The sequence below is a fragment of the Gossypium arboreum genome, chromosome 3 (assembly GCF_025698485.1).
Source record: "Gossypium arboreum isolate Shixiya-1 chromosome 3, ASM2569848v2, whole genome shotgun sequence".
NCBI classification, from domain to species: domain Eukaryota; kingdom Viridiplantae; phylum Streptophyta; class Magnoliopsida; order Malvales; family Malvaceae; genus Gossypium; species Gossypium arboreum.
Genome location: NC_069072.1, coordinates 117,336,233 through 117,351,442, shown reverse-complemented (window position 1 = coordinate 117,351,442; position 15,210 = coordinate 117,336,233). Strand labels below are relative to the sequence as shown.

The 15,210-nt window shown below is 36.4% G+C and overlaps 1 non-coding gene across 1 annotated transcript; it reads right to left on the bottom strand.

Annotated features, from left to right (window-relative positions):
• Positions 1-449: 449 nt before the first annotated feature.
• LOC128291365 (small nucleolar RNA R71) lies at positions 450-555 on the bottom strand. Its single transcript, XR_008281141.1, has one exon. It is a non-coding gene; the product is annotated as a small nucleolar RNA R71 (small nucleolar RNA).
• Positions 556-15,210: the final 14,655 nt, after the last annotated feature.

Here is a 15,210-nt window from a genome sequence, read left to right as displayed (position 1 = left end):
ATAAATGATCAAAAGGAAAAGGATATTACTATAGAGATGGGCAATAATCAAAATAATCAATTACGTCACGCACGTCTTGCCCCTCAGGCTATGTATGATTATGCTAATCCCACTTTGATTGGGGCTGAATCGAGTATTGCCAGATCGATTGCTAATGCAAACAATTTTGAGATAAAGCCGAAAAAAACTCAAATAATGCAACAATATGTTTAGTTTGATGGTTTGCAAGATGAAGATTCGAATGCTCATTTGGCCAACTTTCTAGAGATTTGTGACACTTTCAAGATCAATGTCATTACTGATGATGTCATACGCTTACGGTTGTTCCCATTCTTATTGAGGAGCAAGGAAAAATAGTGGTTAAATTCATTGCCATGAGGTTTTATCATAACTTGGGCGCAAATGACTGAAAATTTTTGTTAAAATATTTTCCACCGGAAAAAATAGCTACGTTAAGGAACGACTCTCTTCTTTTTTTCATTTTGATATTGAAACTCTTTATGATACATGGGAGAGGTTTAAGGATTTGTTGAGGAGGTGTCCTCACCATGGACTACCTTTGTGGCTTCAAGTTCAAACTTTTTACAATGGTTTGAATACTTTGACTAGACAGATGATTGATGCAGCAGTTGGAGGAATATTGAACAACAAAACACCTGAGGTAGCTCAAGAATTTATTAAGGAGATGGTACTAAATAATTATCAACGGCAAGTTACAAGAGCAAAACCTATTAAGGCAGCCAGAGTTTTTGATATTGATGTAGTTTTTATGTTGGTAAATCAGGTTGAAGCTCTTGGTAAGAAAATTGATGGTTTAAATTTTTATAAACATATGAATTCGGTGATAAAAGGTGATACGAATGGAGTGGGGATGATTAATTCAGAATATTCACCTATTAAGTCTAATATGGAGCATGAACAAGTCGATTTTATGGGTAATAATTCTAGATCTCAAAATAACCCCTATAGTAATATTTATAATGCAGGTTGGAAGAACCATCCAAATTTCTCTTAGGGTGGTCAAGGAAATCAAAGGTCACAACCCCCTCCGAGTTTTCAACAACCTTATCAGCAACAAAAAAATTTGAATCTTAAAGTGATGCTTGCTAAATTTATTTCAGTTTCTGAAACTTGATTTCAAAACACTGAGATAGCTTTGAAAAAGCAGCGAGTAGCAATTCATGGATTTGAAAATCAAATTAGATAGCTTGCGAAATTGGTTTTGAAAAGACAGTAAGATAGTTTACCTAGTAACACTGAACCAAACCCAAAAGAGCATGTGAAGGCAATTACATTGAGGAATGGGGAAGTGTTGTCTAAGCCTAAAAAGAAGTTGAAACAAGAAACTGATGAGAAAGATGATAGTGTGAGAAAAATCAAAAAAATTGAAACATGGTGCTTAAAGAATACAAACCATCGATCCCATATCCAACAAAGTTGAAGAAAGACTGCATGGATGAACAATTTGGTAAATTTCTTAAACTTTTTAGGTAATTACATATTAACTTACCTTTTGATGAAGCTCTTTTGCATATGCCCACATATGTAAAATTTTTAAAGGAGATATTGATACATAAAAAGAAGTTAAAAGAGCTATCCACTGTGGAACTCAATGAGGAGTGTTCAGCCATTCTCCAAAATAAACTACCTACTAAGCTGAAAGATCTAGGAAGTTTTACTATCCCTTTTTTTATTGGTTGTTTAAACATTTAAAAAGCATTAGTTGATTTGGGTGCTAGTATTAATTTAATGCCTTATAAAATGTTCAAGCAACTTGGTCTTGGGGAACCTAAACCCACTAAGATGAATATTCAATTTGCTGACAGATTTGTTAAATATCCTAAGAGTATTATTGAAGATGTACTTGTGAAAGTAGATAAATTCATATTCCCTATTGATTTTGTTATACTTGACAGGGATGAGGATATTGAGGTGCCTTTAATTTTAGGTTGAGCCTTTTTAGCTACTGCTAGAGTTATTATTGACGTGGGTAATGGTAAACATGTGCTTAGGGTAGGTGATGATAAGATCATTTTTCAAATTTATGATGCCATGCGATTTTTTAGAGGGCAAGATGATTCATGTTATTTTATCGACTTTATTGATCATGCTATTCAAGATTCATTGTATGAAATTATTCATAAAGACACGTTGGAATTGTGTCTTGTTTAAAGAGAGGAGGTCCATAGAGATAATATTGTGATAAATGAGATGAAAACTAATCTAGATACTAATTGAGTCTCCTCTGAGACAGAAAGGTTTTGAGGTCATTAAGATAAGTAAAGAACTAAATTTGAAACCCTTTTATTGAAGAACCTCCCAAATTGGAAATGAAGCTGTAACAGCCCGATTTTGGGTCTAGTCAGAACAGTGGTTTCGGGACCACAAATCTGACACAGTAAAATTTATTTTTATTACATTTTTAAGGTCTACAATTTTATGGAATTATTTCGTGAAAATTGCATTCAAAAATTTTTACTTTTGGGCACTCAATTTGGTCAAAAGGACTAAGTTGTAAAAAGTGCAAAAGGTGAGTTCTACATGCTAGAGGCATCCAATTGTTATGAAATTTTAAATTGGAGGTCCTTAAATGGTAATTAGGCCATTGGTTAAGTTGGTGGACAAAAATGGACATGGTTAAGTATGTTTCCAAAGTTTTTTCATTAAGGGTATTTTGGTCATTTAGTAATTAAAATGAATTAAAAAGAAAATAAAATCCAATTTTTGCTCATCTTCCACCCCATGTCCTAAAATTGCATGGAGAAGACATAGCTAGGGTTTTGGAAACTTCCAAGCTCAATTGTAAGTCCGTTCTAGCCCCGTTTTTAATGATTTTTACGTTTTTGAAATCCTCGTAACAAGATCTATCTATTTCTACCACTAATTTGAAGTGATGTCAAAGTTTAAAATTTTACCCATGTTAAAAATGTATGTATTTTGATGTTTGATGGTAGAAAATGCATATTTGTTGTTTGTTAAATGACTTTTGTTAAGTGATTTTTGGTAAAAATGCCAAAAAGGACTTGTTTGTAAAAGTTGTAAAATATGTAGTAAAAGTGTGATTTAATGAAAATTTTGGGTGTTATAAGCATGTAAAAGGTTTGAATAGGCTTGGGTTTTGAAGAAATAGGCTATATTTCATTTTACGAGCCTAGGGACTAAATTGTAAATTGTCAAAAATTTAGGGGCAAAAATGTAATTTTTTCATAATATGATTTTGGGCTTTTTTGAATAGTATAATGATTAAAAAAGTTAAATGTGATGTTATAGATCAAGAAAAATAAGATTCGGGATTAGAACGGGGGAAAAATAAGTATTTGACGATTTAGTCCTTTTTTGACATTTCTATGTCGAGGTAAGTTCGTGTGTAAATAATGCAACTTATATTATGTATTTAATATTTTTTTATTGCATGACTTGTACAATTATCATTATGGATTCGTTCGGCAAAGATTCGATACGGTGAAATTCTCTATTAAACTTTAGGAATAGTTAGGATACAAATGTCATGACATTAGGGTTATGAGTTTACGTGTAAGACCATATCTGGGATATGGCATCGTTATGAGGTTTCGAGTAAGACCATCTCTGGGACATGGCATTGATATGAGAATCGTGTAAGACCATAGCTGGGCTATTGGCATCGATATGAGATCCCATGTAAGACTATATCTGGGATATGGCATTGGTATGATTCTATGTGTATGTAATTCCTGAGTATCCTTTAGTATTTCAAGCGGTTCAACGGGAAATTCAATAGGTATGTCAAAGAAGAGAAAAAGTATGTAAGTATTACGAATTGGTACAGGCATGTACATAAAGTCTATATGCATTGACTTCATGAAATTGTGAATTCATGATTTCCATGAGAATGACTTTTATGAAAATCTGGTGATTATTGGTCTATACTTGTGATGTATGAAATCTATAGTATATTCGGTTTACTATTATGTGATTGGCTTTCGGGCCAAATTGAGTTAAGATATAGCATGTTTTAATCACATAAATTGTGATTTATCATATATGAGAAAAAGGAAAGATTGGAATAATTTGCCTATTAAAATGGTCATAAAAGTTTATGAAATTGAAAGATATTAATATATATGCTTGGAAATATGAGTATGCATAATTAATGTGCGTGTTTATTGTGAGATGTAAAATGATTTGTTAATTTCTATAATATGTTACAAAGGAAAGATTACGGAAGTTAGGCTAATGCCAGGATATGTTAAATTATACTTATAAGTTGAATGGGGTAAGCATTGTGACTGGATAAATTGTAACCATGAGATTATGGTAGATTATAATAATTTGTGTTCATATTGTGGAACATGATAAACACTTGGTAAGATGTGAATGAGTGAGTTATACTATGAGACTTAAATGACATTCGTATGAATTTATATTATGTTAATTGTATGATATATGTATGGTTGAAGTTGCTTATTATTTGGATATGAACTTACTAAGCTATATTATATAGCTTACCTCCCTTCCTTTTCCATGTTTTATAGGCTTAATAAGGTAGCTCGAATTGGAGATCATCGGAGATCTTATCACATTATATAGTTATCACTTTAGGTATTGATGAATTCAAGTATTTTGAGTTTATGGTATGTATAGGAATTGGTATTTTGATTATATGTGTCATTATTAATTTGGCCATATGTGTTGGCTTGCAATGGTGTTTAACTCATTTTTGTATATAGCCATGGAAGTTGGCTAATATTGGTTATAAGTATATTCATATATAAATGCCATTTGTGAATGTGAAATTTTACATGATTTGGTGTGGAAAGGTTGATATTCTAAGCATGATATATAATGGCATGAGGATGTCATGTTATTGTCTTGATTATGGATGTGCTTGTGGTATGTTTAAGTTTGGCAAAGTATGATGTTTTAAGCATGATAGATGTTGGCTTTTAAATGAATGTTTAAGCCTTAGTTATGAGGGTATTGGCTGCTTGTTTGTATTATGAATTATGCTATTGAAGTTGTGTAAATGTGTGAAAGTAAGGGTGGCAAAATGACTTGGTAAATAGCCTTGTTTTTGTCCATATGGGTAGACACACAGGAGTGTGTCTAAGCCGTGTGTGACACACGGTCAGTCCCATGGGCGTGTGATCCTACTGTATGTCCCCTGCACCTAAATTATTGCAAAATAGATTGCTCAGTATCAAGCATATGGTCAGAGACTTGGGCGTGTGACTTTAATTTGTTGATGACGTCATAAACAGAGAGTTACACGGGTTAAGGACACGGGCGTATGTGACCACACGGCCAAGCCATACGGGCGAGTGGCCCCTGTTTTGAGGAAAAATTTTCGAAGTGTTGGAAAGTTTTCTGAAGTTCTCGGTTTAGTCCCGAACCATTCCTAATGCATGTTTTGGGCCTCGTAGGCTCATTTAAGGGACGATATGAATGTTTTTGAAAAGTTTTAAATTTGAGTGGAAATCCATGTCTTGGTTTCAAATGTTTATTTGATTTTATGTTCGAAAATGCCTCATTCCTTGTTCCGATGTCGAATACGGGTAAGGGGTGTTACAGAAGCAATTGCCAAATCATTTGGAGTATGCCTTCCATGGAAACAATTCTACATTCCCAATGATTATTGTTTCGGATTTAAAACTTAATGAGAAAGATGAGTTATTGCAAGTGTTGAAGAAACACAAAAGAGCTATAGCTTAGAAAATTTCTAATATTAGAGGATTAGTCCTTTTTGCACTCATAAGATTTTAATGGAAGATGAGTATAAGCCATGTGTGCAAGCTCAAAGGAGGTTAAATCCCAACATGAAGGAAGTTGTCAAGGCTGAGGTAATTAAACTTCTAGACACTAGAGTTATTTATCCTATACCTAATAGTACTTGGGTGAGTCCTAAGTAGGTTGTTCCTAAGAAAGGAGGTATGACTTTTGTGGCTAATGGAAAGAGCAAGTTAATTCCAATAAGAACAGTCATGGGATGGGGAGTTTGTATTAACTACAGAAGCTGAATGATGCTACAAGGAAAGACCATTTTCCTTTATCGTTTGTGGATCAAATGTTGGAGAGATTATCTGGTCAGATGTATTATTACTTCCTAGATGGACCTTCTGGCTACTTTCAAATCCTCTCAAGGATCAAGAAAAAAATGACATTTACATGTCCATATGGTACATTTGTTTACCAAAGAATGCCTTTTGGATTATGTAATACTCCTGCCACTTTTTAGCATTACATGTTATCCATCTTTGATGAACTCGTAGAAGACATTATGGAAGTATTTATGGATGACTTCTCAGTATTCGGTAATTATTTCTATATTTACCTTAAAAATTTAAAATGAGTTTTTATAAGATGTGAGGAAATGAACCTTGTGCTTAATTAGGGAAAGTGTCACTTCATGGTTTAAGAATGAGTTGTTTTGGGTCATGAAATTTCTAATAAAGGGATCGAGGTCGATAGAGCAAAAATTGAAACCATCAAAAATTTATCTCCTCTTAATTTAGTTAAGGCTATTAGAAGTTTCTTAGGACATGTTGGGCTCTATAGGCAGTTTATTAAAGATTTTTCTAAAATAGCGAAGTCTTTAACTAATTTGAGAGAAAAAGATGTGTCATTTAATTTCAGTTAGGAATGTTTAGAGGTGTTTGATGTTCTTAAGGAAAAATTAATTAATGCCCCGATTATGGTTGCACCTGATTGGAATTTACCCTTTGAAATAATGTGTGATGTGAGTGATTTTGTAGCAGGTGTAGTACTCGGACAGTGAAGAGACATGCATTTTTAGCCAATTTATTATGCTAGCAAGACTTTGATAGATGCACAAGAGAATTACACCACTACAGAAAAAGAATTGCTCGCTGTGGTTTTTGCATTTGATAAATTTATACCTTATTTAATATTGTCTAAAATTGTTGTGTACACTGATCACTTTGATCTTTTCTTACTAAATCGTATACAAAACCTCAATTTATAAGGTGGATTTTATTGTTGCGGGAACTTGATTTGGAGACTAAAGATAAGAAAGGAGCTAAAAATCTTAGAGCAGACCACCTCTAAAGGATCGAGAATCCCTACCTTGGAAAGCTTAATGAAAAGTAAATAAATGACTCATTTCCTAAAGAATGACTCTTTGCGGTAACTAATTTTGAAAGCCTTTGGTTTGCAGATATTGCAATTTTTTTGGTTGCTAACACCTTATTAAAAGGTTTGACTCATCATCAAAAGAAGTGATTCTTTCCTGATGTGAAAAACTATTTTTGGGAGGATCCTTTTCTTTTTCGTGTGTATGCAGACCAAGTGATTCGAAGGTGTGTTATGGTACTAGAAGTGAATAAAATTTTGGACCATTTCCATTCGGGATCGACATGAGGACATTACAGTGAGATTAGGACAGTGCATAAAGTACTCTAATCGGTTTTCATTGGGCCACATTGTTTGAAGATGCTAACAGGTATGTTTCTTCTTATGATAGATGCCAAAGGATAGGTAATATTTCCAAACATGGTTAAATGCCTCAAACTTACATGCTTTCTTGTGAAAGTTTCAACATTTGGGATATTGATTTTATGGGATCGTTTCCTAGTTCTTATGGTAATCAATACATACTGGTAGCAGAAGATTATGTGTCGAAATGGGTTGAAGGTCAAGCTTTACCAACTAATGATGCTACGATGGTAGTTATATTTCTTACAAAATTGTTATCTTATTTTGGAACACCTCGAGCAATCATTAGCGATAGGGGTACACATTTCTGTAACACTCAATTTGATAAGATATTTAAGAAATAAGGTGTACATCATAGAACAGCTACCCCTTATCACCCTCAAACTAATGGGTAAGTTGAAGTGTCGAACCGAAAATTGAAACACATCTTAAAAAAGACCATAGAGACAAATATGAAAGATTGAGCATTAAAATTAGATGATGCTTTATAGGCTTATAGGACTGTGTATAAAACACGAATGTCTCTATACAGACTTGTTTATGGGAAGGGTTGTCAGTTACCACTAGAACGCGAACATAAAGCATTTTGGGCAATAAAATTTCTTATCTACGATCCTAAACTTGCAGGGGAGAAGAGACTATTACAACTAAATAAGTTAGATGAATGGCGAGAAAATGCTTACCAGAGCTCGAGATTGTACAAAGAAGCAACAAAGCGACGCCACAACACTCTTTTAAACCAGCCCAAACAATTCACGGTTGGAGATCAAGAGCTGTTATATAATTCAAGGATTAAATTGTTTCCTAGAAAGCTAAAATCGAGATGATCAAGCCCATTTCTAGTAAAAACCATATTTCTGTACGGTATAATAGAGGTAACACATCTTGAATACGGTACATTCAAGGTAAACAATCATCAACTCAAATCTTATCTTGGTGGTGATATTAATAATGAGAGAGAGGAGCTCCAGCTCCAAGATCTGAATTAATTGTGTGCGTGAAAGGGAAAGTTGAGCTTGGCTTTAAATAAGCGATTCTTGGGAGGCAACTCGAGTGTTTGAATTTTTATTTCCCTTAATTTTGTTACATGTTTAGTATGTCAAAAAAAAAAGGGCCACATGGCCTAAAGACACAGGCATGTCCTAGGCTATATGGATAATGGAGCAAATTTTCCCAATTTTCTTTCGACACACAGTAACAGAATGTTACATGGTTTGGAGACATGGCTGTGTGTGGCACACAGCCTGGCACACAAGCGTGTGGTAGACTGTGTAACCCACACGGCCTCTCATACGGGCATGAGAGAAGCAAAGTGTAACACCCGGAATTTTGGGCCTGGAAGTATTAGGTATTGATCATGGGCACAGTTAGGAGGCTACACATAAATGTTTAGTTGAGCAAGCAAATGACACAACTGTGCATCTGCTTCAGTGGTCATGTGTTTTGGGAAGTGTCTGAGAAGTCTTAGGTTCAATGTAACATCCCGAAATAGGGCCTAGTTGGAACAGTGGTTTTGGGACCAAAAATCTGACATCAAAATATTTATTTTATGATTATTAAGAGGTTTAGAATATGAGAATATGTATCTGTTAAAGTTTCATGAAGAAATTCTTTGAGTAAGAGGTCCAATAGGGAAATAAGGACCAAATTGAATAAATTTCAAAACTTAGATTCTAGAAGCAATTTTTATGAAATTGCTTTAGATTATAAATTAGAAGGTCTTGGAGAGCAATTTTTCCAATTTCTAAGTTTTTGGACAAAAATGGGCTTGTATGGATGAAATTTTAAAGAAAGGGCTTAAGGGTATTTTGGTCATCTGCCATTTTAATGAAATAAAATGGGAAAAATAAGCCAAAAATCAGCTCATTTCTTTTATGTTGCTTCGGAAAATTTGGGGTTCTCCATATCTAGGGTTTTCAAGCTTTTCAAGCTCAATCGTAAGTGCTTCCAAGCCCCGTTTTTAATGTTCTTCGTATTTTTGAAATCCTGGTAGCTTACTCTCTCTATTTCTACCCATATTTCATGCTAGGGTTCATGCCTAAAAATTTACCCATGCATGAGTTACTTGTATTTTGATATTTTATGGAGGAATATTAAAGTTGGATGTGTGTTAAATATATTTTCCTAGGTGATTTTCATGAAAACCCCCTAAAAGGACCTTTTGCAAAAGATGTAAAGTATGAGGTAGAAATGTGAAATAATGGAAAAATATGGGTTGCCATAAGAGGGAAAATTGTTTAGCTAGGCTTGGGTAAGGTAGAAATAGCATGCATTTCATTATACGAGCCTAGGGACTAAATCGTAAAAATGTAAAAGGTCAGGGGCAAAATGGCCATTTGGACCGGGGGTGAAATTTAGACTCATAAAGTATAAGCTGAGTTGTTAATGATTAAATTTTATTATTATAGACCCCGAGGAACAAATTTCGAAGGTCGATTGAGGAAAATAAAAAGTTTTGGAACAACTGAAACACGATTCCGAGACGAATACCAAGTAAGTTTGAATAACTCAAAGTAAACTCATTGTATGCTTAATTGCATGATTTATGAATGTATGATAATTGTAGTTGATGATGGTATGACAATCTATGAAATGCATTCTTATAATAACATGTTGGTAATTATCCCGGTTGAGGTTAAAAAAGAAGTTCGATGGATGAACCATGTTTACATATGACTTGAGATCCTGCATGTGTTGCAAAAAGGATTTAGCCCGGACGGGTGTTCCTTGAATGACTGAGCCTCCCAAAGAATATGTGTGCATTATGGATTTAGTCCAGACGGGTAATCCGATTAGGGTCTGAAATTAGCCTGGACTGGTATTTCAGATCTGAGCTCATTAAGGGTGTTTGTCACTATAAGGGATTTAGCCTGGACTGGTAATCCTGACATCACCTTATGAGTTTAAATACGGGGGATTTACCCTGGACTAGTAATCCCGCCGTAAGATGTGATGTTCGCAGGAGTACATACATGAGACAATCACTCTTATGACTTGACGGATAATGGGTAACCCATCAAAGCTTCCTACAAACTCAATGGGATTAACATGAGATATATGTATAAATGAAAGGATGAATGATTAGCTCATCTAAAACAAATTGCATGGTACATTATTATTGTGACTAACTTGTTCATTGAGTGCATGTGATAGGGAAGCCATTTTATTCTTGTTGGTTCTATTTCTTAATATGGCTGTATGCTAATTAATCGGTAAGTTTACTTTCCAGTTATTCGGTCTTACTAAGCATGTAAATGCTTACCCCTCTCTTTTTCCTGTCTTACAAAGCTCGACGACTTGTAAATATTGGCAGATGGTTGGAGAGTCAACACACTATCAACTAGTCCAGCTTTGGTATATAGGCACTTTTATTTTGTTCAATGGCATGTATAGGGCTTTGGTTCATTTTGTGATATGTGTCATTTAAATTAACCATATGAAAGCTTGTAAAAGTTTACATATCTCCTTGTATTTGGCCATGGGAATAGGTTTATTTTGAAGTAGGCTATGACCTACAAATTTATGTATGCTTATGTTTGCATGGGATGGTTTGGCTATAATTGGCAATGAGTTACAAGAATGAGTCAATCTTAAATGTGTAAACGAGACATGGGAACCCTTAATACAAAAAGGGAATTAACCTAGCATGTATAAAACTGATGATATGAGGTTTACATGCAATGAGGTTTATCAAGGATGTACGTAAGTATATAATCTAGCCTTATTGTGTATTAAGGTAACCTATAAGTGTGATTGGTTGTTAGAGGGTGACCAAAGGCTTAGAAAATAGCCTAACAAAGTCCACACGGGTAGACACACGAGCTTGTGTCGAGGCCATGTGTGACACACGGATCGCCCTCATGGGCGTGCGGTATGGTTGTGCTCACCTGCACCTAAAATTTTAAGTCAGTGTCGAGCACGGGCTAGACACATGGGCGTGTGTCTTGGCCATGTGTCTCTAAATGTATGCTGACGTCATAAACAGAGAGTTACACGGGTGGAGGGAACAGGCATGTCCCAAGCCACACGGGCGTGTGCGACCACGCGGCCCTACCCACACGGGCGTGTGACTCACTAAAGAAAGGAAATTTAACAAGTTGCCCAAAGTTATCGAGTGCTCTCGGTTTTGTCCCGAACCGCCTCGAGGTATGGTTTAGGTCTCGAAGGCCTGTATAATGGACGATATGCATGTGTTTGAAAGGTTTTAATTTGAGGTGAAATTCGGTGACCTGATTTAGTGTGTTTGTGAATGTGTAAGCCCGATAACGCCTCGAACCCTGTCCCGGCGTTGGGTACTGGTGAGGGGTGTTACATTTAGTAGTGTCAGAGCTATGGTTTAGTTGGTTCTAGGACTACCGTAGAAAGTATTGAGTATTGTTATACATGCCATTGTTCTAACATTGATAGTGTGACATCTTCTATCTATTTAAATTATTTTTGAATATAGTAAATGTCTTCCAATCAAGCTCAAGATGAGTTCGAGGGAGCCGAGAGCCATGCTCCAGCTTCCATACAATGAGCTGTTTCTACTAGTCGTAGACAACTTATGTCTGGAGACCGCGAGGAGGCCAGAGCCGCCTTCTTTGATATGAAGGATGAATGGTTTGGGGATTATTTGAGGAATCACCCCAACATACCAAGATCTCCCCCGCCCCCTAACCAACCTGATGAGGAATTGCCACGAGGTATGGCACCGGTAAGAATTGGTAAGGCCCCTGTAGATAAGCTTAGAAAGTATAGGGCTGAGGAATTTAGAGCTAAGATCGACGATGATGCTGAGAAAGCCGAGTTCTGGGTCAAGAATACTACACGGGTATTAGATGAATTATCATGCACACCTGAGGAGTGCTTAAAGTGTGTCGTGTCTCTTCTGAAGGAAACTGCATACCACTTGTGGAAGACTGTATCTTCCATGATGTCAAAGGAAAATGTCACTTGGGAATTTTTCCAAGCAAAGTTTAAGAAGAAATACATCGGTCAAAGGTTTTTAGACTCGAAGCAAAAGGAGTTCCTGGAACTCAAGTAAGGGAATAAGACTGTAGCAGAATTCAAAAGGGAGTTTGTAAGGCTAAGTCAGTATGCCACTGAATGGGTTCAAACTGAGTCAGAAATGTGCAAACGTTTTGAGGAAGGTCTGAATGAGGAAATCAAGCTGTTGATTGGGATTCTTGAAATACGGGAGTTTGCTGCATTAGCTGATCGGGCCAAGAAGGCCGAGGAACTCAATAATGAAAGAAAGCAAGCAAAAAGAGAAGCTCGAGTTTCAGGAAAGAGGTCCAGTGATAAAACGCTCTCATTTTTCACAAAGAAATTAATGAGCCAACATGAATGCTCTACTTAATTAGTTGGGTATTCGGGTAGAGCGAGAGGCTCCAAACGGTACAATCAGAAGTCTTCCTCCCCAATGGTGACTAGTGTGGGGAGTGTAAATGACCAAAAGCTAAAGTGTAAGAGCTGCAACAAATTTCACTCTTGAGAGTGTCGAATGAAGAGCAGTGCATGTTTCAGATGCGGTTCTCTTGAACACTTCATCAGGGATTTCCCAGAGCGGAATGAAAAAGAAGTGGAAGTAACTTCGAAGTCGAGTGCTCCCATTGTACGAGGTAGACCTCCTAGATATCCTGGAAGTGCTAGTGGAAATCGAGCTGTGGCTAAAGATGCTGCAAAATCAGAGGCTCAAGCCTCGGCAAGAACGTATGCAATACGCGCTCGAGAGAAAGCCTCTGCTCCTAATATTATTATGGGTACTTTTTCTCTTTTTAATACATGCGTTATTGCCTTAATTGATCTGGGGTCAACGCATTCATACATTTGCATGAGATTGGTGTCTAGTATGAACATACCCATTGAACCTATGGAATTTATTATCAGAGTGTCAAACCCATTGGGCACAAATCAGTCCTAGTTGATAAAGTCTGTAAGAATTGTCCTTTGATGATTCACGGTCAATGCTTTCCAGCTAACCTTATGTTGTTACCATTTGATGAGTTTGATGTAATACTTGGTATGGATTGGTTAGCCTTGCACGACGTAATTGTAAACTATGGTAGCAAGTATATTGAATTGGAATACCCAAATGGTGAGATTTTGCGGGTTGATTCAAAAAAATTGGGTATGCCGCCAGTGGTAATCACGGCAATGGTTGCTCAGAAATATATGAGAAATAGGGTACAAAGCTTACCTTGCTTTTGTATTGAACACTAAGGAAATGGAGTTGAAGATTGAGTCCGTGCCAATAGTGTGTGAATATCCAAACGTGTTCTCGGAAGAATTACCTGGATTACCTCCTGAAAGAGAGATAGAGTTTGGTATTGAATTGGTGCCAGGAACAGCTCCAATTTCTATTACTCCGTACAGGATGGCGCCAATCAAGCTGAAAGAGTTAAAAGCACAGTTGCAAAAGCTGAAAGGTAAAGGTTTTGCAAGGCCGGGCTTTTCACCTTGGGGTGCCCCCGTATTGTTTGTAAAGAAGAAAGATGGTTCGATGAGGTTATGTATAGATTATCACCAACTGAACAAGGTAACTATCAAGAATAAGTATCCTTTGCCAAGGATCAATGATTTGTTCGACCAGTTGAGAGGAGCCACTGTGTTCTCTAAGATAGACTTGAGGTCCGGCTACTATCAGTTGAGAGTTCAGGAATCGGACGTGCCTAAGACAGCTTTCAAAATGAGGTATGGCCACTATGAATTTCTTGTTATGCCGTTTGGGTTAACGAATGCACCGGCCGTATTCATGGACCTAATGAATAGGATCTTTTGACCATACTTGGATAAGTTCGTCGTTGTGTTCATTGACGACATTTTGATTTATTCCAAAGATGAGACAGAGCATATGAAGCATCTGAGTACTGTGTTGCAGACCTTACGGGAAAAAAAATTGTATGCTAAGTTTAGCAAAAGTGAGTTTTGGCTCTAAGAAGTTGGGGTTTTGGGTCATATTATTTCGGGTGAAGGTATCCGAGTTGATCCAAGTAAGTTCTCTGCCATTTTTGAATGGAAACCACCTAAAAATGTAACCAAGGTTAGAAGCTTTTTGGGCTTAGCTGGTTACTACCGAAGATTTGTAAAAGGAATCTCCATGATAGCAACTCCAATGATGAGGTTGCTACAGAAAGACGTTAAGTTTGAATGGATAGAAAAATGTCAGCAAAGTTTTGAGAAGTTAAAGACATTACTGACTGAAGCTCCTGTTTTGGTATTGCCTGAACTGGGAAAAGAGTTTGTGGTCTACAGTGATGCATCCTTAAACGGACTGGGTTGCGTGCTTATGCAAGATGGCAAGGTGATAGCCTATGCTTCACGGCAGTTGAAGCCACACGAGAAGAACTATCCAACGCATGATCTAAAGCTTGCCGCCATTGTTTTTGCCTTGAAATTTTGGAGGCATTATTTATATGGTGAAACTTGTCGTATATTTACCGACCACAAGAGTTTGAAGTATTTGATGACTCAAAGAGAATTGAATCTGAGACAGCGGAAATGGTTAGAATTAATTAAAGATTATGAGCTGATCATTGACTATCACCTGGGAAAGGCGAATGTGGTCATCGATGCATTAAGTAGAAAATCCTTGTTTGCACTAAGAGCTATTGACACTCGATTGGCGTTGCTTGATGATGGTTCAGTTTTGGCAAAGCTAGAAGCTAGACCGACATTTCTACAGGAAATTTATGATGCTCAAACTAGTGGCAGCGACTTGCTAAAAGAATTCAATGTGAGTCAGGCATTAAATCAGATTTTCGAATCAGTCCTGATGGATGTTTGATGTTCAGAGAT